The following is a 25,148-nucleotide window of genomic DNA, read 5'->3' on the forward strand; positions in this document are numbered from 1 at the left end:
CCGCTTAGTGAGGTGGATCCCATCGCTCTTCATCAGCTGTTGATCTTCAAACAGGGTTCCATGGCCATAGAAACCAAAGCCCTGTTGCCAACACCAGCAGCGCAGCCAGTTGTTAACTTGGAAAGCTCATCTACTCCTCCTCCCGTCCTTCCCCCTCACAGGCAGGATTGAGGAGAAAACGACCTGGGCTCCCACACCCTTCACCACCATCCCCAGAGCTCTGGAGTCCTGTGTGATGGTTTCCAATTTGCCTTTCGTGTTGTTAGCGCCCACATGGAAGAGCAGCAGAGGGTAGTAGTCTGATGCATGGACAAGCCTTGGCAGTCTTTCCATGACATCTCTTCTTCGAGCCCCTGGCAGGCAGCAAACCTCTCTGGACAAGAGGTCAGGTCGGCAGATAGGTGCCTCTGTCACCTGCAGCAGGGAGTCACCCACAACAGTCACTCGCTGCTTCTTCCAGGTGTTCCCGCATGGCACGGGGTCTGTCAGGCCAGTTGCTTCCCTTGAAGCTGTGCCCAGCTCCTCCTCAGCTTGGAGGGCGCTAAACTTGTTCCTCAAAGGAACAAAGTCTTGAGGAGGAGTAAGAGCCTTTCTCCTTCTATGAGATATAACTGATCAACCACAGCACACCTTGCACAAGAGAGCTGTCTGTCAGCGCTAGGCACTCCCTGGAGCCTGACACCTGTGGAGCAGCACCTGCTGTGAGAAGGTCTGTCTGGGTTGAAGCTTCAGACACTGGGGATGCAGCAACTGCCACAGCCACTGGGGAATGTGCTCTGAACTCTCCTGCAAGCCAAGGGCAGGCGAGGGCTGCAGGCAGGCCCTGGGATGGCCTGGCACCAGCTGGACAGTGGCACGGGAAAGTGGCAATGCAGTTCTTGTAGTGCCGCTCGCTGGGAGACCGGCGGGCATGACCGGAGCCTGGTGGCACAGGAGGGAGAAGTGCCAGCGGAGGGTCGCTGCAGGAAGGCTCTTGAAAGGAGTCTTGGAGCGTTTGTCACACCACTGGTCTCTGCCCGTGCCTGTGCTTGCCATGGCCACTGCCAGCCTGACTTCTGGCACCGTGCAAGGGCACAGCTGGTGCCCTGCGTGCAGCAGGTGGCAAGGCATGCGGAGGCCAGGGAAGGTGTCCTCTGGGGAGAGTGAAAACTTCTCCTGCTTTCCTTCTTTGTATATTTACAAATGCTGGGCCTTCTGTGCTAGGGAAATGTGCAAAGTGTCTTCTTTGCTTCAGGTGCCAATACCTTCTTCCCCAACAGAGGTACTGCCTGGAGGCAGTGTTACTCCAGGCGTCCCTCAGGACTGGCTGCCCCTGAGGACACTGTGTACAGTGGCCTGGAGGTTGGCTGAGTATGAACCGTGAGGCTTGAACTCTTCACTTGGAAGGTTCAGCCCAAAGCCGGAATTGCTGGTGTGGAGGTTACTGACATTTCTTCCTGGTTGCGTAGGATGATGACTTTTGGGGCAGAGGGTGGGGGTGGGCTGTCTTTTGTTTCCCGCCCCCAGCCCTGCAGGGCTCCTTCCACCTGCAACACTGGCTGCAGGAACGGACAAGTCCATTTCAGTGGAGGAACGGCACGTCTTCTGAAATGCCTCCGTAAATAGCTCCTCACTTCCACACAGCATCAGTAGATAACTGCAAGGCTGACGCTGTAGAGCCTGGGCTGTTTCTCGAATGAGGGGTCTCTAGAGTAGAGAAAGCTTTCCTTAGGGCAAAATTGAGAGCCAAGCTGAGTGCTGAACCAGGAAGAAGTCTAAACCTCGGAGGTTTGAAAGCACTACTGTGTGAGCATAGGAGATGCCTTGCCCTGCATGGACCAGCAGCTTTCCAGAGAGCCCGTCCCTGCAGCGGCTCCAAAGCCCCCTTCCCAGAGAGGAGCCCGGCGGAGACGCATGCATGTAAAGCTTGTGGCGGGCAGCTGGGGCAAGGTGAGTGGTGAGGGAGGTGTGTGACTCGAGGCTCCAGTTGTTCTTCTGAGACGGGTGCTGAGAAGTAGCAGCCAGCAAGAGGAGGGAGGGAGATTGCTCAGACTCTTGAACAATCTGCGGGGAGAAGAACATGAAGGGAAGCACATGGCAGAGGGCTGTGCTCCCCCTCACTCCAGCTGCCTTTGGTGGGCAAGGGCAAGGGCAGCGTCTGGTGCCCGTGCCCTGTCCCACCATGGCCCTCTCTCAGCCGCGGGGCTTGCTGATGGTGCTGATGGTGTGGGTCAGCAGAGAACAGCAGAGATGTGAGTGTTTGGGCAGCTGTGGGGAAGCTGTTAGCAGCTGTTTACATGCCTACAGCACTGCTGGGCCTTGCTGTCTTGGCAGAAAGCCACAGGCACCATGGCAAGGCCATTGCCCAGCAGGGCAACTAAAGGGTGCCCCCAAAGTGCCAGAAGGGAAGGACATTGCTCACCTCTGAGAGTGGCTCCTGCGGGAGCAAAGCGAGAGGCTGAGAGATGGAGAGAGGGAGATGAGGGCCAGGTAAGAGACAAGACAAGTAAGCCTTGCTCCAGGAGTGGGCCTGTGGCCTTTCCGCGTGGTGCTGGCTGGAGCTTTGTGTTCCGGGAAACGCTGCCTAAGTCAAGCGGGTGCAGATGCTGACTGTGCCTCGAGTGGCAGCATGAGTGTGTGGAGCTTGGCTAAGGCAGCTGGGAGGTGTTTGGGGCGCTTGAGGCGGGCCCCCCACAGCAGGATGATGCCAGTGGCAAAAGAGGAAATGGTCTGGGCAAGAGAGCTGCAGGTGCTGTGTTTGAGCCGTCTGTGTTTGTCTGTGAAGGTTTCTTGCCATGATTGCGCCGAGGATGGAGAAGCTTGAGGCTCTTGAAGAGGAGAAGGGCCTCCTGCAGCAGGCTGAGCGAGAACAGCAGCAGCTGGGAAAGAAGAAACAGCCAGGCAGCCAGAAGAACAGCTCAGGTAAGCTAAGAGACTTCGTGAGACTAACACACATCTAGAGGCAGATTTCTCCAGTCCTGTCAACAGGAGCCAGCGTGTTTGCTCTCAGCTGTGGAACAGGCGCCTTGTGCTTGCTGGTGACAAAACTGCACCTAAGTCACAGCTGCTGCGTCCTTTGTGAGGCGTTCGTTCAGGCAGACGCTCTTCTGAACGGTTGTTCTGGGCTCTTGCACGTGTGCCCTCCGAGCAGGAAAGAGGGCTTGCTTAGCCCTGTGGCCAACACACTTTGCCACGGAGACCATTCACAGGCAGGAATTGTACTTCCTGTCCTTGGTAGGAGCTGCCGAGACGAGTGAGCCTTCAGCTGTTGGGAAGAAGACCAGAAGAGCTGTGCGTACTTCAGTGCTCTGCGGGGAGAGCTGGCAGGTCATGGCTCGAGCCACATGGCACAGCTTGTCATCTGAGGAAGAAGATGCTACTCGGAGAGCTCTCAAAGGGAGACCTGTGAGTAGGCGCTGGGTGGGTGCGGGTGGCCACGCCTGCTAGGTGGCAGTGCGTTGGCGCTGCGGACTCCTGGGGTGGGGGGGTGCTGGCACGCACACAGCCTCTCTCAGCTTGTGACTGCTGGTGGATGGTCAGGGCGTGTCCTGAGCAATGCCCTGAGGAAGCAGGGAGGGGTGTTGCCATGCTGGGAGGGTCTGTGTTGGAAAAACGAGGAGGGCTCTGGCCTTCCTGACCGGTGGGGCTCCTATTTCCGCCTCCCACTGACACCAGTCCCCAGGAAAACCTTCAGCTTGTCTTGGAGCCAACTGTCCCAGTGTGCACCTGCGTGGCTGGGGATTCGCTCTGCTAATGCTGCTGACGAAGAACTGTGGGCACCGAATCACAATTCCTGCCTCTTTCTGTTGTGTGCTGAATCTTGTTCTGTAATGCATGTCTTCCCTCCTGTAGGAAGAAGAATGTGTATCAAGCAGCAAGCTGCGAAGCTGGCAAGAGGCTGCTCATCAGGAACTTGAGAGTCCTGAAGGCAACCGGAGTGAGCCGCCGCTTGAGGCCCAAGACACTGACAAGCAAGGTGCGTACAAGCCTGGACTAGAGTGCCCTAAGGCTCTGTGTTGCCTGCCAGGACTGCAGGCACTGCTCTGGCTTCCTTCTGAGGGCTCGCCTTTGCTCTAGTTCAGAAATGCTTTGCAGGAGGCTCCAAGAGAGGAGCTGTAGCCTGACGGAGCTGTGGCTGCTTTGCTGGCTCCTCCCGTCACAGTAGCTGAGGGGAAGCAGTGGGGAGGGCTGGAGGCTGTGCGCTGACCTGAGTTGAGGAGCAAGGTTAAGCAGCAGCCAGAGGAGGTTTCCACAGGCTAATGTCTCTAAGCCAGTGGTGAGCGTCAGTCATACTCTCCGCAGGAAGTCTTTGTAGCCTAGGGACAAAGTCTCGCTTTGCTTTCCACACCGCCTTGCCAAGGGAGCGCTACAGGCTTGGAAGTTACTCAGGGATGGCTGTTTGTTTCTTGCTGCAGAAAGCAGTAGGGAGGATTCTTCGAGAGAGCTGTGTCTCTGTCCTGAGACAAGCAAATGCTTCTCTTCAGGAGCCTGCGAAGGAGACAGCGACGCTGACCTGAAAGAGAGCAGAAGATTTTGGCAGGTATGACAGCAGCCTCCTGCTATGTCTCAGAAAGATAGCAGCTGTCGTGCTGTGACGTGGTTGAGCTGTATCTGTTAACCGGGTCCAGCTGAGTTTCTTCTCTTTGTCCTGAGCCTTTCCTGCCTCACCATCACTCCCCACGCTGCCCACACGCTTGCTGCACTCCTGCATCTTTCTGCTAGGAGGGCTTTATTCGCAAAGCACCCAAGCGTCTGAGTGTCCAGAAGCGCAGCTGCTTGACTGGGGCAGTCACAGGCCTCTCTCTTTGGTGAGCATGTGGCCATTTGTGGGTTAGTTTCTTCCTGGAGGAGCTCCAAGAGTAGCTTAGAGAAGAGCGTGCTTGTTGCCCAGTTGGCCTCAGCGGGGCTCATGACGTGCTGCCTGGCTCCGTCCCTTGGAAGAGCCTCTCGGAAAGCATTGAAGAAGGTGGTGGGGAGACATCCCGAGAGTCAAGGATGAGCCTTCTGTTGTCTTGACAGGCAACCTGTCAAGGTCCGAAAGAGTGACCGAGGGAGGAGGACAAGTTGAGGCCGTTGCCTGGGTCTGTGCGTGGCTTACAACTCACGCCCCACTTTGCATGCGGCTGGCAGCCTCCCTCAGTACTGCCTCAGAGCTGCAAAGGAACCTGGGAAAATTCAGAGCCCAGCTGTGTGCTGAGCCAGGAAGAAGTCTAACCCTCGGAAGCTTGAAAGCACTACCGTGTGTGCTGAAGAAGCTTGTGGAAGCGTCTTTGTCTCTTTCCTCATCCCTCCTACCCTGCTCATGCTGTGGGCGATCTGTTTTACAGCTTCACCAGCCAGCTGGTGAGGTGACTTGGCGAGATGCACATTGTCCCTTCCTGAGCACCGAGTGCAACAGTCGGCGTGACCCGCATTTGCAGGCCTCTTCCAGCTGCAAAGACAACCTCCGGAGACTAAAGAGAGGAGGCGATGGCGAAGTAGCTGGGCCATCGGGGTGAGAAAACCTGAGTTTCCACCAGGTGGCTTGCGCAGAGTGCTAGCTGCAGCTGCCTCAGCACGCAGGTGCGGGAGAGCAATTTGTGGCAAAGACAGACAACCTAAAACGTGGTGTCAGCTTTCAGAAAAGGCTTGGGCCACAGGTGGCAAAAGGAAAGGATGGCCCTGAACTGCCAGGGCAGTTGAAGAACTGCAGAGCTCTTGAAGAAGACAAAGCCCTGCCCCAGCAGGCGGAGTGAGAGCAGGTGTGCCTGGCACTCTTAGGGGGCTCTTGGCCTCCCATACTTAGCCTGAGTCCATTAGCTGCACTACATGTCTCCATGGTCCCTGTGGCTGCTTTCTCATGTGGTGAGCAGCGAAACACGGAGCATTCCTGAGCCGGATTGTGCCAGCGCTCAGCTGTTCATGGGTTAGTTTCCTCCTGCAGGAGCTCCAAGGTTAGCTTAGAGGCAAGCGGGCTGCTGCCCGCTTGTCATTAGCGGGGCGTGTTAAGTGCTGCCTAGCTCCATCCTGCGGAACAGCTTCTCAGAAAGTATGGCAAGAGCTGAGTGCTCGAGGAACAAAGATTTCTTGTCTTCCTGCTCACAGAACTAGCATTCTTCACATCAGCGCTGGAAAAGGTGCAAAGGAGCCGGAGATGACAGGGAGGGGTGTCATGAGAGCAGGCAGCACGCATGGCAGAAGAGTCCAGAGCAAAGAGACCTGTCCAATATCTTAGCCTCCTCCACCTCCTCTCTCCGTTTTGTTCCCCCTTCACTCATCGTTCCCTCGTGGTTTCTGGCCCCGAAGTCTTTCAATGCACGAGTACCTAATGAAGTCCGGAGTGCGCTGCTAGGGAGCCCACTAACAGAAGGCCATGAGGGTAAGCAACTCTATCGTGTCTTTCTTCTGCCAAGAGCCGTTATTGATTCCTTTGGGAAGCATTTGGTATGCAGCACATGAGACGGCGCTGAGCCGCAGGCTGTGGGCCAGGCGGAGGGAGCAGTTCCCTGCCAGAGGAGCCACGCGAGCTGGCAGCGTGGCGGGAGAAAGCAGCCTGAGGGAAGCTGAATTCCCAGGGTTGGACGGAGCGTGTTGTCGGGCTTGTCTTGACAAAGTTGCCAAAGATGCTGTTGAGAGGGTTGGATGCACCTTGGACGAAGTTGCAGCTTCTTGGATTGAAGAGAATTACTTTTCTGAAATGCTGCAGGTGCCCCTTGAGACAACTGCAGGCATGCCAGACACGTTTGTCAAGCCAGGCGTTCAGCATGGGAACTCTGGGCGCCAGAAGCCACAAGGTTGCCCTCATTGCACCCATGCCACAACGTTGCTGCTGGATCCCGAGAGGGTAGCATGCATGCAAGCAAGGGGTAGCATCCCAAATGCCATTTCCAGAGTTCAGCAGCTCCATTCAGGACTGCGTGGGTATGCTGCAATTGTTGTCAGCGATAGTCGTGGAACGCCGAAGAAGCTTGAAGAAGAAAGGCATGCAGAGGCAAGCTCCTTGAAGAAGCCTTCACAAGAAAGCACTGTGGCGAGTGGGCCAGTGGATTTCCTCTTAAATCAGCACGGTCAACGTCAGAGCGCCGTTGCTTGAGGAGGGAATTGTGGGAGGTGGGACACAAAGGAGCCCAGGCGCAGAGGTGGGAAGGAGATCTCTCCGGGGCAGGACTTGCGAAGGCCAGAAGGAAAGGAAATTCCTGCTAGACAACTAGAGAAGAGTCAACCAAGAACGAAGCTCCCACCTCTGAGCGTCCCGGGAATGGTCATGCCTTCAGAGGCAGAAGGCCCATCTGAAGAGGAACTGTTACGTACTCTCCTGCAGTCTGTCCTCGGAGGCTCTGCGTAAGATGCTCAGAGCGCGCCAGAAGGCTTTCAGAAGCCCTTGTATTACCCCTCGGCAAGCACATCAAGACCTTATAGCTCAGTGCTGGGAGCCCTAGCTCAGCGGAGGCCAAGGAGCATCTCACATGCTGAGATGCCTTGCCCTGCATGGACCAGCAGCTTTCCAGAGAGCCCGTCCCTGCAGCGGCTCCAAAGCCCCCTTCCCAGAGAGGGGCCCGGCGGAGACGCATGCATGTAAAGCTTGTGGCGGGCAGCTGGGGCAAGGCGAGTGGTGAGGGAGGTGTGTGACTCGAGGCTCCAGTTGTTCTTCTGAGACGGGTGCTGAGAAGTAGCAGCCAGCAAGAGGAGGGAGGGAGATTGCTCAGACTCTTGAACAATCTGCGGGGAGAAGAACATGAAGGGAAGCACATGGCAGAGGGCTGTGCTCCCCCTCACTCCAGCTGCCTTTGGTGGGCAAGGGCAAGGGCAGCGTCTGGTGCCCGTGCCCTGTCCCACCATGGCCCTCTCTCAGCCGCAGGGCTTGCTGATGGTGCTGATGGTGTGGGTCAGCAGAGAACAGCAGAGATGTGAGTGTTTGGGCAGCTGTGGGGAAGCTGTTAGCAGCTGTTTACATGCCTACAGCACTGCTGGGCCTTGCTGTCTTGGCAGAAAGCCACAGGCACCATGGCAAGGCCATTGCCCAGCAGGGCAACTAAAGGGTGCCCCCAAAGTGCCAGAAGGGAAGGACATTGCTCACCTCCGAGAGTGGCTCCTGCGGGAGCAAAGCGAGAGGCTGAGAGATGGAGAGAGGGAGATGAGGGCCAGGTAAGAGACAAGACAAGTAAGCCTTGCTCCAGGAGTGGGCCTGTGGCCTTTCCGCGTGGTGCTGGCTGGAGCCTTGTGTTCCGGGAAACGCTGCCTAAGTCAAGCGGGTGCAGATGCTGACTGTGCCTCGAGTGGCAGCATGAGTGTGTGGAGCTTGGCTAAGGCAGCTGGGAGGTGTTTGGGGCGCTTGAGGCGGGCCCCCCACAGCAGGATGATGCCAGTGGCAAAAGAGGAAATGGTCTGGGCAAGAGAGCTGCAGGTGCTGTGTTTGAGCCGTCTGTGTTTGTCTGTGAAGGTTTCTTGCCATGATTGCGCCGAGGATGGAGAAGCTTGAGGCTCTTGAAGAGGAGAAGGGCCTCCTGCAGCAGGCTGAGCGAGAACAGCAGCAGCTGGGAAAGAAGAAACAGCCAGGCAGCCAGAAGAACAGCTCAGGTAAGCTAAGAGACTTCGTGAGACTAACACACATCTAGAGGCAGATTTCTCCAGTCCTGTCAACAGGAGCCAGCGTGTTTGCTCTCAGCTGTGGAACAGGCGCCTTGTGCTTGCTGGTGACAAAACTGCACCTAAGTCACAGCTGCTGCGTCCTTTGTGAGGCGTTCGTTCAGGCAGACGCTCTTCTGAACGGTTGTTCTGGGCTCTTGCACGTGTGCCCTCCGAGCAGGAAAGAGGGCTTGCTTAGCCCTGTGGCCAACACACTTTGCCACGGAGACCATTCACAGGCGGGAATTGTACTTCCTGTCCTTGGTAGGAGCTGCCGAGACGAGTGAGCCTTCAGCTGTTGGGAAGAAGACCAGAAGAGCTGTGCGTACTTCAGTGCTCTGCGGGGAGAGCTGGCAGGTCATGGCTCGAGCCACATGGCACAGCTTGTCATCTGAGGAAGAAGATGCTACTCGGAGAGCTCTCAAAGGGAGACCTGTGAGTAGGCGCTGGGTGGGTGCGGGTGGCCACGCCTGCTAGGTGGCAGTGCGTTGGCGCTGCGGACTCCTGGGGTGGGGGGGTGCTGGCACGCACACAGCCTCTCAGCTTGTGACTGCTGGTGGATGGTCAGGGCGTGTCCTGAGCAATGCCCTGAGGAAGCAGGGAGGGGTGTTGCCATGCTGGGAGGGTCTGTGTTGGAAAAATGAGGAGGGCTCTGGCCTTCCTGACCGGTGGGGCTCCTATTTCCGCCTCCCACTGACACCAGTCCCCAGGAAAACCTTCAGCTTGTCTTGGAGCCAACTGTCCCAGTGTGCACCTGCGTGGCTGGGGATTCGCTCTGCTAATGCCGCTGACGAAGAACTGTGGGCACCGAATCACAATTCCTGCCTCTTTCTGTTGTGTGCTGAATCTTGTTCTGTAATGCATGTCTTCCCTCCTGTAGGAAGAAGAATGTCTATCAAGCAGCAAGCTGCGAAGCTGGCAAGAGGCGGCTCATCAGGAACTTGAGAGTCCTGGAGGCAACCGGAGTGAGCCGCCGCTTGAGGCCCAAGACACTGACAAGCAAGGTGCGTACAAGCCTGGACTAGAGTGCCCTAAGGCTCTGTGTTGCCTGCCAGGACTGCAGGCACTGCTCTGGCTTCCTTCTGAGGGCTCACCTTTGCTCTAGTTCAGAAATGCTTTGCAGGAGGCTCCAAGAGAGGAGCTGTAGCCTGACGGAGCTGTGGCTGCTTTGCTGGCTCCTCCCGTCACAGTAGCTGAGGGGAAGCAGTGGGGAGGGCTGGAGGCTGTGCGCTGACCTGAGTTGAGGAGCAAGGTTAAGCAGCAGCCAGAGGAGGTTTCCACAGGCTAATGTCTCTAAGCCAGTGGTGAGCGTCAGTCATACTCTCCGCAGGAAGTCTTTGTAGCCTAGGGACAAAGTCTCGCTTTGCTTTCCACACCGCCTTGCCAAGGGAGCGCTACAGGCTTGGAAGTTACTCAGGGATGGCTGTTTGTTTCTTGCTGCAGAAAGCAGTAGGGAGGATTCTTCGAGAGAGCTGTGTCTCTGTCCTGAGACAAGCAAATGCTTCTCTTCAGGAGCCTGCGAAGGAGACAGCGACGCTGACCTGAAAGAGAGCAGAAGATTTTGGCAGGTATGACAGCAGCCTCCTGCTATGTCTCAGAAGATAGCAGCTGTCGTGCTGTGACGTGGTTGAGCTGTATCTGTTAACTGGGTCCAGCTGAGTTTCTTCTCTTTGTCCTGAGCCTTTCCTGCCTCACCATCACTCCCCACGCTGCCCACACGCTTGCTGCACTCCTGCATCTTTCTGCTAGGAGGGCTTTATTCGCAAAGCACCCAAGCGTCTGAGTGTCCAGAAGCGCAGCTGCTTGACTGGGGCAGCCAGAGGCCTCTCTCCTTGGTGAGCATGTGGCCATTTGTGGGTTAGTTTCTTCCTGGAGGAGCTCCAAGAGTAGCTTAGAGAAGAGCGTGCTTGTTGCCCAGTTGGCCTCAGCGGGGCTCATGACGTGCTGCCTGGCTCCGTCCCTTGGAAGAGCCTCTCGGAAAGCATTGAAGAAGGTGGTGGGGAGACATCCCGAGAGTCAAGGATGAGCCTTCTGTTGTCTTGACAGGCAACCTGTCAAGGTCCGAAAGAGTGACCGAGGGAGGAGGACAAGTTGAGGCCGTTGCCTGGGTCTGTGCGTGGCTTACAACTCACGCCCCACTTTGCATGCGGCTGGCAGCCTCCCTCAGTACTGCCTCAGAGCTGCAAAGGAACCTGGGAAAATTCAGAGCCCAGCTGTGTGCTGAGCCAGGAAGAAGTCTAACCCTCGGAGGCTTGAAAGCACTACCGTGTGTGCTGAAGAAGCTTGTGGAAGCGTCTTTGTCTCTTTCCTCATCCCTCCTACCCTGCTCATGCTGTGGGCGATCTGTTTTACAGCTTCACCAGCCAGCTGGTGAGGTGACTTGGCGAGATGCACATTGTCCCTTCCTGAGCACCGAGTGCAACAGTCGGCGTGACCCGCATTTGCAGGCCTCTCCCAGCTGCAAAGACAACCTCCGGAGACTAAAGAGAGGAGGCGATGGCGAAGTAGCTGGGCCATCGGGGTGAGAAAACCTGAGTTTCCACCAGGTGGCTCGCGCAGAGTGCTAGCTGCAGCTGCCTCAGCACGCAGGTGCGGGAGAGCAATTTGTGGCAAAGGCAGACAACCTAAAACGTGGTGTCAGCTTTCAGAAAAGGCTTGGGCCACAGGTGGCAAAAGGAAAGGATGGCCCTGAACTGCCAGGGCAGTTGAAGAACTGCAGAGCTCTTGAAGAAGACAAAGCCCTGCCCCAGCAGGCGGAGTGAGAGCAGGTGTGCCTGGCACTCTTAGGGGGCTCTTGGCCTCCCATACTTAGCCTGAGTCCATTAGCTGCACTACATTGTCTCCATGGTCCCTGTGGCTGCTTTCTCATGTGGTGAGCAGCGAAACACAGAGCATTCCTGAGCCGGATTGTGCCAGCGCTCAGCTGTTCATGGGTTAGTTTCCTCCTGCAGGAGCTCCAAGGTTAGCTTAGAGGCAAGCGGGCTGCTGCCCGCTTGTCATTAGCGGGGCGTGTTAAGTGCTGCCCAGCTCCATCCTGCGGAACAGCTTCTCAGAAAGTATGGCAAGAGCTGAGTGCTCGAGGAACAAAGATTTCTTGTCTTCCTGCTCACAGAACTAGCATTCTTCACATCAGCGCTGGAAAAGGTGCAAAGGAGCCGGAGATGACAGGGAGGGGTGTCATGAGAGCAGGCAGCACGCATGGCAGAAGAGTCCAGAGCAAAGAGACCTGTCCAATATCTTAGCCTCCTCCACCTCCTCTCTCCGTTTTGTTCCCCCTTCACTCATCGTTCCCTCGTGGTTTCTGGCCCCGAAGTCTTTCAATGCACGAGTACCTAATGAAGTCCGGAGTGCGCTGCTAGGGAGCCCACTAACAGAAGGCCATGAGGGTAAGCAACTCTATCGTGTCTTTCTTCTGCCAAGAGCCGTTATTGATTCCTTTGGGAAGCATTTGGTATGCAGCACATGAGACGGCGCTGAGCCGCAGGCTGTGGGCCAGGCGGAGGGAGCAGTTCCCTGCCAGAGGAGCCACGCGAGCTGGCAGCGTGGCGGGAGAAAGCAGCCTGAGGGAAGCTGAATTCCCAGGGTTGGACGGAGCGTGTTGTCGGGCTTGTCTTGACAAAGTTGCCAAAGATGCTGTTGAGAGGGTTGGATGCACCTTGGACGAAGTTGCAGCTTCTTGGATTGAAGAGAATTACTTTTCTGAAATGCTGCAGGTGCCCCTTGAGACAACTGCAGGCATGCCAGACACGTTTGTCAAGCCAGGCGTTCAGCATGGGAACTCTGGGCGCCAGAAGCCACAAGGTTGCCCTCATTGCACCCATGCCACAACGTTGCTGCTGGATCCCGAGAGGGTAGCATGCATGCAAGCAAGGGGTAGCATCCCAAATGCCATTTCCAGAGTTCAGCAGCTCCATTCAGGACTGCGTGGGTATGCTGCAATTGTTGTCAGCGATAGTCGTGGAACGCCGAAGAAGCTTGAAGAAGAAAGGCATGCAGAGGCAAGCTCCTTGAAGAAGCCTTCACAAGAAAGCACTGTGGCGAGTGGGCCAGTGGATTTCCTCTTAAATCAGCACGGTCAACGTCAGAGCGCCGTTGCTTGAGGAGGGAATTGTGGGAGGTGGGACACAAAAGAGCCCAGGCGCAGAGGTGGGAAGGAGATCTCTCCGGGGCAGGACTTGCGAAGGCCAGAAGGAAAGGAAATTCCTGCTAGACAACTAGAGAAGAGTCAACCAAGAACGAAGCTCCCACCTCTGAGCGTCCCGGGAATGGTCATGCCTTCAGAGGCAGAAGACCCATCTGAAGAGGAACTGTCACGTACTCTCCTGCAGTCTGTCCTCGGAGGCTCTGCGTAAGATGCTCAGAGCGCGCCAGAAGGCTTTCAGAAGCCCTTGTATTACCCCTCGGCAAGCACATCAAGACCTTATAGCTCAGTGCTGGGAGCCCTAGCTCAACGGAGGCCAAGGAGCATCTCACATGCTGAGATGCCTTGCCCTGCATGGACCAGCAGCTTTCCAGAGAGCCCGTCCCTGCAGCGGCTCCAAAGCCCCCTTCCCAGAGAGGAGCCCGGCGGAGACGCATGCATGTAAAGCTTGTGGCGGGCAGCTGGGGCAAGGTGAGTGGTGAGGGAGGTGTGTGACTCGAGGCTCCAGTTGTTCTTCTGAGACGGGTGCTGAGAAGTAGCAGCCAGCAAGAGGAGGGAGGGAGATTGCTCAGACTCTTGAACAATCTGCGGGGAGAAGAACATGAAGGGAAGCACATGGCAGAGGGCTGTGCTCCCCCTCACTCCAGCTGCCTTTGGTGGGCAAGGGCAAGGGCAGCGTCTGGTGCCCGTGCCCTGTCCCACCATGGCCCTCTCTCAGCCGCGGGGCTTGCTGATGGTGCTGATGGTGTGGGTCAGCAGAGAACAGCAGAGATGTGAGTGTTTGGGCAGCTGTGGGGAAGCTGTTAGCAGCTGTTTACATGCCTACAGCACTGCTGGGCCTTGCTGTCTTGGCAGAAAGCCACAGGCACCATGGCAAGGCCATTGCCCAGCAGGGCAACTAAAGGGTGCCCCCAAAGTGCCAGAAGGGAAGGACATTGCTCACCTCTGAGAGTGGCTCCTGCGGGAGCAAAGCGAGAGGCTGAGAGATGGAGAGAGGGAGATGAGGGCCAGGTAAGAGACAAGACAAGTAAGCCTTGCTCCAGGAGTGGGCCTGTGGCCTTTCCGCGTGGTGCTGGCTGGAGCTTTGTGTTCCGGGAAACGCTGCCTAAGTCAAGCGGGTGCAGATGCTGACTGTGCCTCGAGTGGCAGCATGAGTGTGTGGAGCTTGGCTAAGGCAGCTGGGAGGTGTTTGGGGCGCTTGAGGCGGGCCCCCCACAGCAGGATGATGCCAGTGGCAAAAGAGGAAATGGTCTGGGCAAGAGAGCTGCAGGTGCTGTGTTTGAGCCGTCTGTGTTTGTCTGTGAAGGTTTCTTGCCATGATTGCGCCGAGGATGGAGAAGCTTGAGGCTCTTGAAGAGGAGAAGGGCCTCCTGCAGCAGGCTGAGCGAGAACAGCAGCAGCTGGGAAAGAAGAAACAGCCAGGCAGCCAGAAGAACAGCTCAGGTAAGCTAAGAGACTTCGTGAGACTAACACACATCTAGAGGCAGATTTCTCCAGTCCTGTCAACAGGAGCCAGCGTGTTTGCTCTCAGCTGTGGAACAGGCGCCTTGTGCTTGCTGGTGACAAAACTGCACCTAAGTCACAGCTGCTGCGTCCTTTGTGAGGCGTTCGTTCAGGCAGACGCTCTTCTGAACGGTTGTTCTGGGCTCTTGCACGTGTGCCCTCCGAGCAGGAAAGAGGGCTTGCTTAGCCCTGTGGCCAACACACTTTGCCACGGAGACCATTCACAGGCAGGAATTGTACTTCCTGTCCTTGGTAGGAGCTGCCGAGACGAGTGAGCCTTCAGCTGTTGGGAAGAAGACCAGAAGAGCTGTGCGTACTTCAGTGCTCTGCGGGGAGAGCTGGCAGGTCATGGCTCGAGCCACATGGCACAGCTTGTCATCTGAGGAAGAAGATGCTACTCGGAGAGCTCTCAAAGGGAGACCTGTGAGTAGGCGCTGGGTGGGTGCGGGTGGCCACGCCTGCTAGGTGGCAGTGCGTTGGCGCTGCGGACTCCTGGGGTGGGGGGGTGCTGGCACGCACACAGCCTCTCTCAGCTTGTGACTGCTGGTGGATGGTCAGGGCGTGTCCTGAGCAATGCCCTGAGGAAGCAGGGAGGGGTGTTGCCATGCTGGGAGGGTCTGTGTTGGAAAAACGAGGAGGGCTCTGGCCTTCCTGACCGGTGGGGCTCCTATTTCCGCCTCCCACTGACACCAGTCCCCAGGAAAACCTTCAGCTTGTCTTGGAGCCAACTGTCCCAGTGTGCACCTGCGTGGCTGGGGATTCGCTCTGCTAATGCTGCTGACGAAGAACTGTGGGCACCGAATCACAATTCCTGCCTCTTTCTGTTGTGTGCTGAATCTTGTTCTGTAATGCATGTCTTCCCTCCTGTAGGAAGAAGAATGTGTATCAAGCAGCAAGCTGCGAAGCTGGCAAGAGGCTGCTCATCAGGAACTTGAGAGTCCTGAAGGCAACCGGAGTGAGCCGCCGCTTGAGGCCCAAGACACTGACAAGCAAGGTGCGTACAAGCCTGGACTAGAGTGCCCTAAGGCTCTGTGTTGCCTGCCAGGACTGCAGGCACTGCTCTGGCTTCCTTCTGAGGGCTCGCCTTTGCTCTAGTTCAGAAATGCTTTGCAGGAGGCTCCAAGAGAGGAGCTGTAGCCTGACGGAGCTGTGGCTGCTTTGCTGGCTCCTCCCGTCACAGTAGCTGAGGGGAAGCAGTGGGGAGGGCTGGAGGCTGTGCGCTGACCTGAGTTGAGGAGCAAGGTTAAGCAGCAGCCAGAGGAGGTTTCCACAGGCTAATGTCTCTAAGCCAGTGGTGAGCGTCAGTCATACTCTCCGCAGGAAGTCTTTGTAGCCTAGGGACAAAGTCTCGCTTTGCTTTCCACACCGCCTTGCCAAGGGAGCGCTACAGGCTTGGAAGTTACTCAGGGATGGCTGTTTGTTTCTTGCTGCAGAAAGCAGTAGGGAGGATTCTTCGAGAGAGCTGTGTCTCTGTCCTGAGACAAGCAAATGCTTCTCTTCAGGAGCCTGCGAAGGAGACAGCGACGCTGACCTGAAAGAGAGCAGAAGATTTTGGCAGGTATGACAGCAGCCTCCTGCTATGTCTCAGAAGATAGCAGCTGTCGTGCTGTGACGTGGTTGAGCTGTATCTGTTAACCGGGTCCAGCTGAGTTTCTTCTCTTTGTCCTGAGCCTTTCCTGCCTCACCATCACTCCCCACGCTGCCCACACGCTTGCTGCACTCCTGCAGCTTTCTGCTAGGAGGGCTTTATTCGCAAAGCACCCAAGCGTCTGAGTGTCCAGAAGCGCAGCTGCTTGACTGGGGCAGCCACAGGCCTCTCTCCTTGGTGAGCATGTGGCCATTTGTGGGTTAGTTTCTTCCTGGAGGAGCTCCAAGAGTAGCTTAGAGAAGAGCGTGCTTGTTGCCCAGTTGGCCTCAGCGGGGCTCATGACGTGCTGCCTGGCTCCGTCCCTTGGAAGAGCCTCTCGGAAAGCATTGAAGAAGGTGGTGGGGAGACATCCCGAGAGTCAAGGATGAGCCTTCTGTTGTCTTGACAGGCAACCTGTCAAGGTCCGAAAGAGTGACCGAGGGAGGAGGACAAGTTGAGGCTGTTGCCTGGGTCTGTGCGTGGCTTGCAACTCACGCCCCACTTTGCATGCGGCTGGCAGCCTCCCTCAGTACTGCCTCAGAGCTGCAAAGGAACCTGGGAAAATTCAGAGCCCAGCTGTGTGCTGAGCCAGGAAGAAGTCTAACCCTCGGAGGCTTGAAAGCACTACCGTGTGTGCTGAAGAAGCTTGTGGAAGCGTCTTTGTCTCTTTCCTCATCCCTCCTACCCTGCTCATGCTGTGGGCGATCTGTTTTACAGCTTCACCAGCCAGCTGGTGAGGTGACTTGGCGAGATGCACATTGTCCCTTCCTGAGCACCGAGTGCAACAGTCGGCGTGACCCGCATTTGCAGGCCTCTCCCAGCTGCAAAGACAACCTCCGGAGACTAAAGAGAGGAGGCGATGGCGAAGTAGCTGGGCCATCGGGGTGAGAAAACCTGAGTTTCCACCAGGTGGCTCGCGCAGAGTGCTAGCTGCAGCTGCCTCAGCACGCAGGTGCGGGAGAGCAATTTGTGGCAAAGACAGACAACCTAAAACGTGGTGTCAGCTTTCAGAAAAGGCTTGGGCCACAGGTGGCAAAAGGAAAGGATGCCCCTGAACTGCCAGGGCAGTTGAAGAACTGCAGAGCTCTTGAAGAAGACAAAGCCCTGCCCCAGCAGGCGGAGTGAGAGCAGGTGTGCCTGGCACTCTTAGGGGGCTCTTGGCCTCCCATACTTAGCCTGAGTCCATTAGCTGCACTACATTGTCTCCATGGTCCCTGTGGCTGCTTTCTCATGTGGTGAGCAGCGAAACACAGAGCATTCCTGAGCCGGATTGTGCCAGCGCTCAGCTGTTCATGGGTTAGTTTCCTCCTGCAGGAGCTCCAAGGTTAGCTTAGAGGCAAGCGGGCTGCTGCCCGCTTGTCATTAGCGGGGCGTGTTAAGTGCTGCCCAGCTCCATCCTGCGGAACAGCTTCTCAGAAAGTATGGCAAGAGCTGAGCGCTCGAGGAACAAAGATTTCTTGTCTTCCTGCTCACAGAACTAGCATTCTTCACATCAGCGCTGGAAAAGGTGCAAAGGAGCCGGAGATGACAGGGAGGGGTGTCATGAGAGCAGGCAGCACGCATGGCAGAAGAGTCCAGAGCAAAGAGACCTGTCCAATATCTTAGCCTCCTCCACCTCCTCTCTCCGTTTTGTTCCCCCTTCACTCATCGTTCCCTCGTGGTTTCTGGCCCCGAAGTCTTTCAATGCACGAGTACCTAATGAAGTCCGGAGTGCGCTGCTAGGGAGCCCACTAACAGAAGGCCATGAGGGTAAGCAACTCTATCGTGTCTTTCTTCTGCCAAGAGCCGTTATTGATTCCTTTGGGAAGCATTTGGTATGCAGCACATGAGACGGCGCTGAGCCGCAGGCTGTGGGCCAGGCGGAGGGAGCAGTTCCCTGCCAGAGGAGCCACGCGAGCTGGCAGCGTGGCGGGAGAAAGCAGCCTGAGGGAAGCTGAATTCCCAGGGTTGGACGGAGCGTGTTGTCGGGCTTGTCTTGACAAAGTTGCCAAAGATGCTGTTGAGAGGGTTGGATGCACCTTGGACGAAGTTGCAGCTTCTTGGATTGAAGAGAATTACTTTTCTGAAATGCTGCAGGTGCCCCTTGAGACAACTGCAGGCATGCCAGACACGTTTGTCAAGCCAGGCGTTCAGCATGGGAACTCTGGGCGCCAGAAGCCACAAGGTTGCCCTCATTGCACCCATGCCACAACGTTGCTGCTGGATCCCGAGAGGGTAGCATGCATGCAAGCAAGGGGTAGCATCCCAAATGCCATTTCCAGAGTTCAGCAGCTCCATTCAGGACTGCGTGGGTATGCTGCAATTGTTGTCAGCGATAGTCGTGGAACGCCGAAGAAGCTTGAAGAAGAAAGGCATGCAGAGGCAAGCTCCTTGAAGAAGCCTTCACAAGAAAGCACTGTGGCGAGTGGGCCAGTGGATTTCCTCTTAAATCAGCACGGTCAACGTCAGAGCGCCGTTGCTTGAGGAGGGAATTGTGGGAGGTGGGACACAAAAGAGCCCAGGCGCAGAGGTGGGAAGGAGATCTCTCCGGGGCAGGACTTGCGAAGGCCAGAAGGAAAGGAAATTCCTGCTAGACAACTAGAGAAGAGTCAACCAAGAACGAAGCTCCCACCTCTGAGCGTCCCGGGAATGGTCATGCCTTCAGAGGCAGAAGACCCATCTGAAGAGGAACTGTCACGTACTCTCCTGCAGTCTGTCCTCGGAGGCTCTGCGTAAGATGCTCAGAGCGCGCCAGAAGGCTTTCAGAAGCCCTTGTATTACCCCTCGGCAAGCACATCAAGACCTTATAGCTCAGTGCTGGGAGCCCTAGCTCAACGGAGGCCAAGGAGCATCTCACATGCTGAGATGCCTTGCCCTGCATGGACCAGCAGCTTTCCAGAGAGCCCGTCCCTGCAGCGGCTCCAAAGCCCCCTTCCCAGAGAGGAGCCCGGCGGAGACGCATGCATGTAAAGCTTGTGGCGGGCAGCTGGGGCAAGGTGAGTGGTGAGGGAGGTGTGTGACTCGAGGCTCCAGTTGTTCTTCTGAGATGGGTGCTGAGAAGTAGCAGCCAGCAAGAGGAGGGAGGGAGATTGCTCAGACTCTTGAACAATCTGCGGGGAGAAGAACATGAAGGGAAGCACATGGCAGAGGGCTGTGCTCCCCCTCACTCCAGCTGCCTTTGGTGGGCAAGGGCAAGGGCAGCGTCTGGTGCCCGTGCCCTGTCCCACCATGGCCCTCTCTCAGCCGCGGGGCTTGCTGATGGTGCTGATGGTGTGGGTCAGCAGAGAACAGCAGAGATGTGAGTGTTTGGGCAGCTGTGGGGAAGCTGTTAGCAGCTGTTTACATGCCTACAGCACTGCTGGGCCTTGCTGTCTTGGCAGAAAGCCACAGGCACCATGGCAAGGCCATTGCCCAGCAGGGCAACTAAAGGGTGCCCCCAAAGTGCCAGAAGGGAAGGACATTGCTCACCTCCGAGAGTGGCTCCTGCGGGAGCAAAGCGAGAGGCTGAGAGATGGAGAGAGGGAGATGAGGGCCAGGTAAGAGACAAGACAAGTAAGCCTTGCTCCAGGAGTGGGCCTGTGGCCTTTCCGCGTGGTGCTGGCTGGAGCTTTGTGTTCCGGGAAACGCTGCCTAAGTCAAGCGGGTGCAGATGCTGACTGTGCCTCGAGTGGCAGCATGAGTGTGTGGAGCTTGGCTAAGGCAGCTGGGAGGTGTTTGGGGCGCTTGAGGCGGGCCCCCCACAGCAGGATGATGCCAGTGGCAAAAGAGGAAATGGTCTGGGCAAGAGAGCTGCAGGTGCTGTGTTTGAGCCGTCTGTGTTTGTCTGTGAAGGTTTCTTGCCATGATTGCGCCGAGGATGGAGAAGCTTGAGGCTCTTGAAGAGGAGAAGGGCCTCCTGCAGCAGGCTGAGCGAGAACAGCAGCAGCTGGGAAAGAAGAAACAGCCAGGCAGCCAGAAGAACAGCTCAGGTAAGCTAAGAGACTTCGTGAGACTAACACACATCTAGAGGCAGATTTCTCCAGTCCTGTCAACAGGAGCCAGCGTGTTTGCTCTCAGCTGTGGAACAGGCGCCTTGTGCTTGCTGGTGACAAAACTGCACCTAAGTCACAGCTGCTGCGTCCTTTGTGAGGCGTTCGTTCAGGCAGACGCTCTTCTGAACGGTTGTTCTGGGCTCTTGCACGTGTGCCCTCCGAGCAGGAAAGAGGGCTTGCTTAGCCCTGTGGCCAACACACTTTGCCACGGAGACCATTCACAGGCAGGAATTGTACTTCCTGTCCTTGGTAGGAGCTGCCGAGACGAGTGAGCCTTCAGCTGTTGGGAAGAAGACCAGAAGAGCTGTGCGTACTTCAGTGCTCTGCGGGGAGAGCTGGCAGGTCATGGCTCGAGCCACATGGCACAGCTTGTCATCTGAGGAAGAAGATGCTACTCGGAGAGCTCTCAAAGGGAGACCTGTGAGTAGGCGCTGGGTGGGTGCGGGTGGCCACGCCTGCTAGGTGGCAGTGCGTTGGCGCTGCGGACTCCTGGGGTGGGGGGGTGCTGGCACGCACACAGCCTCTCTCAGCTTGTGACTGCTGGTGGATGGTCAGGGCGTGTCCTGAGCAATGCCCTGAGGAAGCAGGGAGGGGTGTTGCCATGCTGGGAGGGTCTGTGTTGGAAAAACGAGGAGGGCTCTGGCCTTCCTGACCGGTGGGGCTCCTATTTCCGCCTCCCACTGACACCAGTCCCCAGGAAAACCTTCAGCTTGTCTTGGAGCCAACTGTCCCAGTGTGCACCTGCGTGGCTGGGGATTCGCTCTGCTAATGCTGCTGACGAAGAACTGTGGGCACCGAATCACAATTCCTGCCTCTTTCTGTTGTGTGCTGAATCTTGTTCTGTAATGCATGTCTTCCCTCCTGTAGGAAGAAGAATGTGTATCAAGCAGCAAGCTGCGAAGCTGGCAAGAGGCTGCTCATCAGGAACTTGAGAGTCCTGAAGGCAACCGGAGTGAGCCGCCGCTTGAGGCCCAAGACACTGACAAGCAAGGTGCGTACAAGCCTGGACTAGAGTGCCCTAAGGCTCTGTGTTGCCTGCCAGGACTGCAGGCACTGCTCTGGCTTCCTTCTGAGGGCTCGCCTTTGCTCTAGTTCAGAAATGCTTTGCAGGAGGCTCCAAGAGAGGAGCTGTAGCCTGACGGAGCTGTGGCTGCTTTGCTGGCTCCTCCCGTCACAGTAGCTGAGGGGAAGCAGTGGGGAGGGCTGGAGGCTGTGCGCTGACCTGAGTTGAGGAGCAAGGTTAAGCAGCAGCCAGAGGAGGTTTCCACAGGCTAATGTCTCTAAGCCAGTGGTGAGCGTCAGTCATACTCTCCGCAGGAAGTCTTTGTAGCCTAGGGACAAAGTCTCGCTTTGCTTTCCACACCGCCTTGCCAAGGGAGCGCTACAGGCTTGGAAGTTACTCAGGGATGGCTGTTTGTTTCTTGCTGCAGAAAGCAGTAGGGAGGATTCTTCGAGAGAGCTGTGTCTCTGTCCTGAGACAAGCAAATGCTTCTCTTCAGGAGCCTGCGAAGGAGACAGCGACGCTGACCTGAAAGAGAGCAGAAGATTTTGGCAGGTATGACAGCAGCCTCCTGCTATGTCTCAGAAGATAGCAGCTGTCGTGCTGTGACGTGGTTGAGCTGTATCTGTTAACCGGGTCCAGCTGAGTTTCTTCTCTTTGTCCTGAGCCTTTCCTGCCTCACCATCACTCCCCACGCTGCCCACACGCTTGCTGCACTCCTGCATCTTTCTGCTAGGAGGGCTTTATTCGCAAAGCACCCAAGCGTCTGAGTGTCCAGAAGCGCAGCTGCTTGACTGGGGCAGCCACAGGCCTCTCTCCTTGGTGAGCATGTGGCCATTTGTGGGTTAGTTTCTTCCTGGAGGAGCTCCAAGAGTAGCTTAGAGAAGAGCGTGCTTGTTGCCCAGTTGGCCTCAGCGGGGCTCATGACGTGCTGCCTGGCTCCGTCCCTTGGAAGAGCCTCTCGGAAAGCATTGAAGAAGGTGGTGGGGAGACATCCCGAGAGTCAAGGATGAGCCTTCTGTTGTCTTGACAGGCAACCTGTCAAGGTCCGAAAGAGTGACCGAGGGAGGAGGACAAGTTGAGGCCGTTGCCTGGGTCTGTGCGTGGCTTACAACTCACGCCCCACTTTGCATGCGGCTGGCAGCCTCCCTCAGTACTGCCTCAGAGCTGCAAAGGAACCTGGGAAAATTCAGAGCCCAGCTGTGTGCTGAGCCAGGAAGAAGTCTAACCCTCGGAAGCTTGAAAGCACTACCGTGTGTGCTGAAGAAGCTTGTGGAAGCGTCTTTGTCTCTTTCCTCATCCCTCCTACCCTGCTCATGCTGTGGGCGATCTGTTTTACAGCTTCACCAGCCAGCTGGTGAGGTGACTTGGCGAGATGCACATTGTCCCTTCCTGAGCACCGAGTGCAACAGTCGGCGTGACCCGCATTTGCAGGCCTCTTCCAGCTGCAAAGACAACCTCCGGAGACTAAAGAGAGGAGGCGATGGCGAAGTAGCTGGGCCATCGGGGTGAGAAAACCTGAGTTTCCACCAGGTGGCTTGCGCAGAGTGCTAGCTGCAGCTGCCTCAGCACGCAGGTGCGGGAGAGCAATTTGTGGCAAAGACAGACAACCTAAAACGTGGTGTCAGCTTTCAGAAAAGGCTTGGGCCACAGGTGGCAAAAGGAAAGGATGGCCCTGAACTGCCAGGGCAGTTGAAGAACTGCAGAGCTCTTGAAGAAGACAAAGCCCTGCCCCAGCAGGCGGAGTGAGAGCAGGTGTGCCTGGCACTCTTAGGGGGCTCTTGGCCTCCCATACTTAGCCTGAGTCCATTAGCTGCACTACATGTCTCCATGGTCCCTGTGGCTGCTTTCTCATGTGGTGAGCAGCGAAACACGGAGCATTCCTGAGCCGGATTGTGCCAGCGCTCAGCTGTTCATGGGTTAGTTTCCTCCTGCAGGAGCTCCAAGGTTAGCTTAGAGGCAAGCGGGCTGCTGCCCGCTTGTCATTAGCGGGGCGTGTTAAGTGCTGCCTAGCTCCATCCTGCGGAACAGCTTCTCAGAAAGTATGGCAAGAGCTGAGTGCTCGAGGAACAAAGATTTCTTGTCTTCCTGCTCACAGAACTAGCATTCTTCACATCAGCGCTGGAAAAGGTGCAAAGGAGCCGGAGATGACAGGGAGGGGTGTCATGAGAGCAGGCAGCACGCATGGCAGAAGAGTCCAGAGCAAAGAGACCTGTCCAATATCTTAGCCTCCTCCACCTCCTCTCTCCGTTTTGTTCCCCCTTCACTCATCGTTCCCTCGTGGTTTCTGGCCCCGAAGTCTTTCAATGCACGAGTACCTAATGAAGTCCGGAGTGCGCTGCTAGGGAGCCCACTAACAGAAGGCCATGAGGGTAAGCAACTCTATCGTGTCTTTCTTCTGCCAAGAGCCGTTATTGATTCCTTTGGGAAGCATTTGGTATGCAGCACATGAGACGGCGCTGAGCCGCAGGCTGTGGGCCAGGCGGAGGGAGCAGTTCCCTGCCAGAGGAGCCACGCGAGCTGGCAGCGTGGCGGGAGAAAGCAGCCTGAGGGAAGCTGAATTCCCAGGGTTGGACGGAGCGTGTTGTCGGGCTTGTCTTGACAAAGTTGCCAAAGATGCTGTTGAGAGGGTTGGATGCACCTTGGACGAAGTTGCAGCTTCTTGGATTGAAGAGAATTACTTTTCTGAAATGCTGCAGGTGCCCCTTGAGACAACTGCAGGCATGCCAGACACGTTTGTCAAGCCAGGCGTTCAGCATGGGAACTCTGGGCGCCAGAAGCCACAAGGTTGCCCTCATTGCACCCATGCCACAACGTTGCTGCTGGATCCCGAGAGGGTAGCATGCATGCAAGCAAGGGGTAGCATCCCAAATGCCATTTCCAGAGTTCAGCAGCTCCATTCAGGACTGCGTGGGTATGCTGCAATTGTTGTCAGCGATAGTCGTGGAACGCCGAAGAAGCTTGAAGAAGAAAGGCATGCAGAGGCAAGCTCCTTGAAGAAGCCTTCACAAGAAAGCACTGTGGCGAGTGGGCCAGTGGATTTCCTCTTAAATCAGCACGGTCAACGTCAGAGCGCCGTTGCTTGAGGAGGGAATTGTGGGAGGTGGGACACAAAAGAGCCCAGGCGCAGAGGTGGGAAGGAGATCTCTCCGGGGCAGGACTTGCGAAGGCCAGAAGGAAAGGAAATTCCTGCTAGACAACTAGAGAAGAGTCAACCAAGAACGAAGCTCCCACCTCTGAGCGTCCCGGGAATGGTCATGCCTTCAGAGGCAGAAGACCCATCTGAAGAGGAACTGTCACGTACTCTCCTGCAGTCTGTCCTCGGAGGCTCTGCGTAAGATGCTCAGAGCGCGCCAGAAGGCTTTCAGAAGCCCTTGTATTACCCCTCGGCAAGCACATCAAGACCTTATAGCTCAGTGCTGGGAGCCCTAGCTCAACGGAGGCCAAGGAGCATCTCACATGCTGAGATGCCTTGCCCTGCATGGACCAGCAGCTTTCCAGAGAGCCCGTCCCTGCAGCGGCTCCAAAGCCCCCTTCCCAGAGAGGAGCCCGGCGGAGACGCATGCATGTAAAGCTTGTGGCGGGCAGCTGGGGCAAGGTGAGTGGTGAGGGAGGTGTGTGACTCGAGGCTCCAGTTGTTCTTCTGAGACGGGTGCTGAGAAGTAGCAGCCAGCAAGAGGAGGGAGGGAGATTGCTCAGACTCTTGAACAATCTGCGGGGAGAAGAACATGAAGGGAAGCACATGGCAGAGGGCTGTGCTCCCCCTCACTCCAGCTGCCTTTGGTGGGCAAGGGCAAGGGCAGCGTCTGGTGCCCGTGCCCTGTCCCACCATGGCCCTCTCTCAGCCGCAGGGCTTGCTGATGGTGTGGGTCAGCAGAGAACAGCAGAGATGTGAGTGCTTGGGCAGCTGTGGGGAAGCTGTTAGCAGCTGTTTACATGCCTACAGCACTGCTGGGCCTTGCTGTCTTGGCAGAAAGCCACAGGCACCACGGCAAGGCCGTTGCCCAGCAGGGCAACTAAAGGGTGCCCCCAAAGTGCCAGAAGGGGGGGACATTGCTCACCTCCGAGAGTGGCTCCTGCGGGAGCAAAGCGAGAGGCTGAGAGATGGAGAGAGGGAGATGAGGGCCAGGTAAGAGACAAGAGAAGTAAGCCTTGCTCCAGGAGTGGGCCTGTGGCCTTTCCGCGTGGTGCTGGCTGGAGCCTTGTGTTCCGGGAAACGCTGCCTAAGTCAAGCGGGTGCAGATGCTGACTGTGCCTCGAGTGGCAGCATGAGTGTGTGGAGCT

This window comes from Struthio camelus, chromosome 18, assembly GCF_040807025.1.
Source record: "Struthio camelus isolate bStrCam1 chromosome 18, bStrCam1.hap1, whole genome shotgun sequence".
Lineage (NCBI taxonomy): Eukaryota > Metazoa > Chordata > Aves > Struthioniformes > Struthionidae > Struthio > Struthio camelus.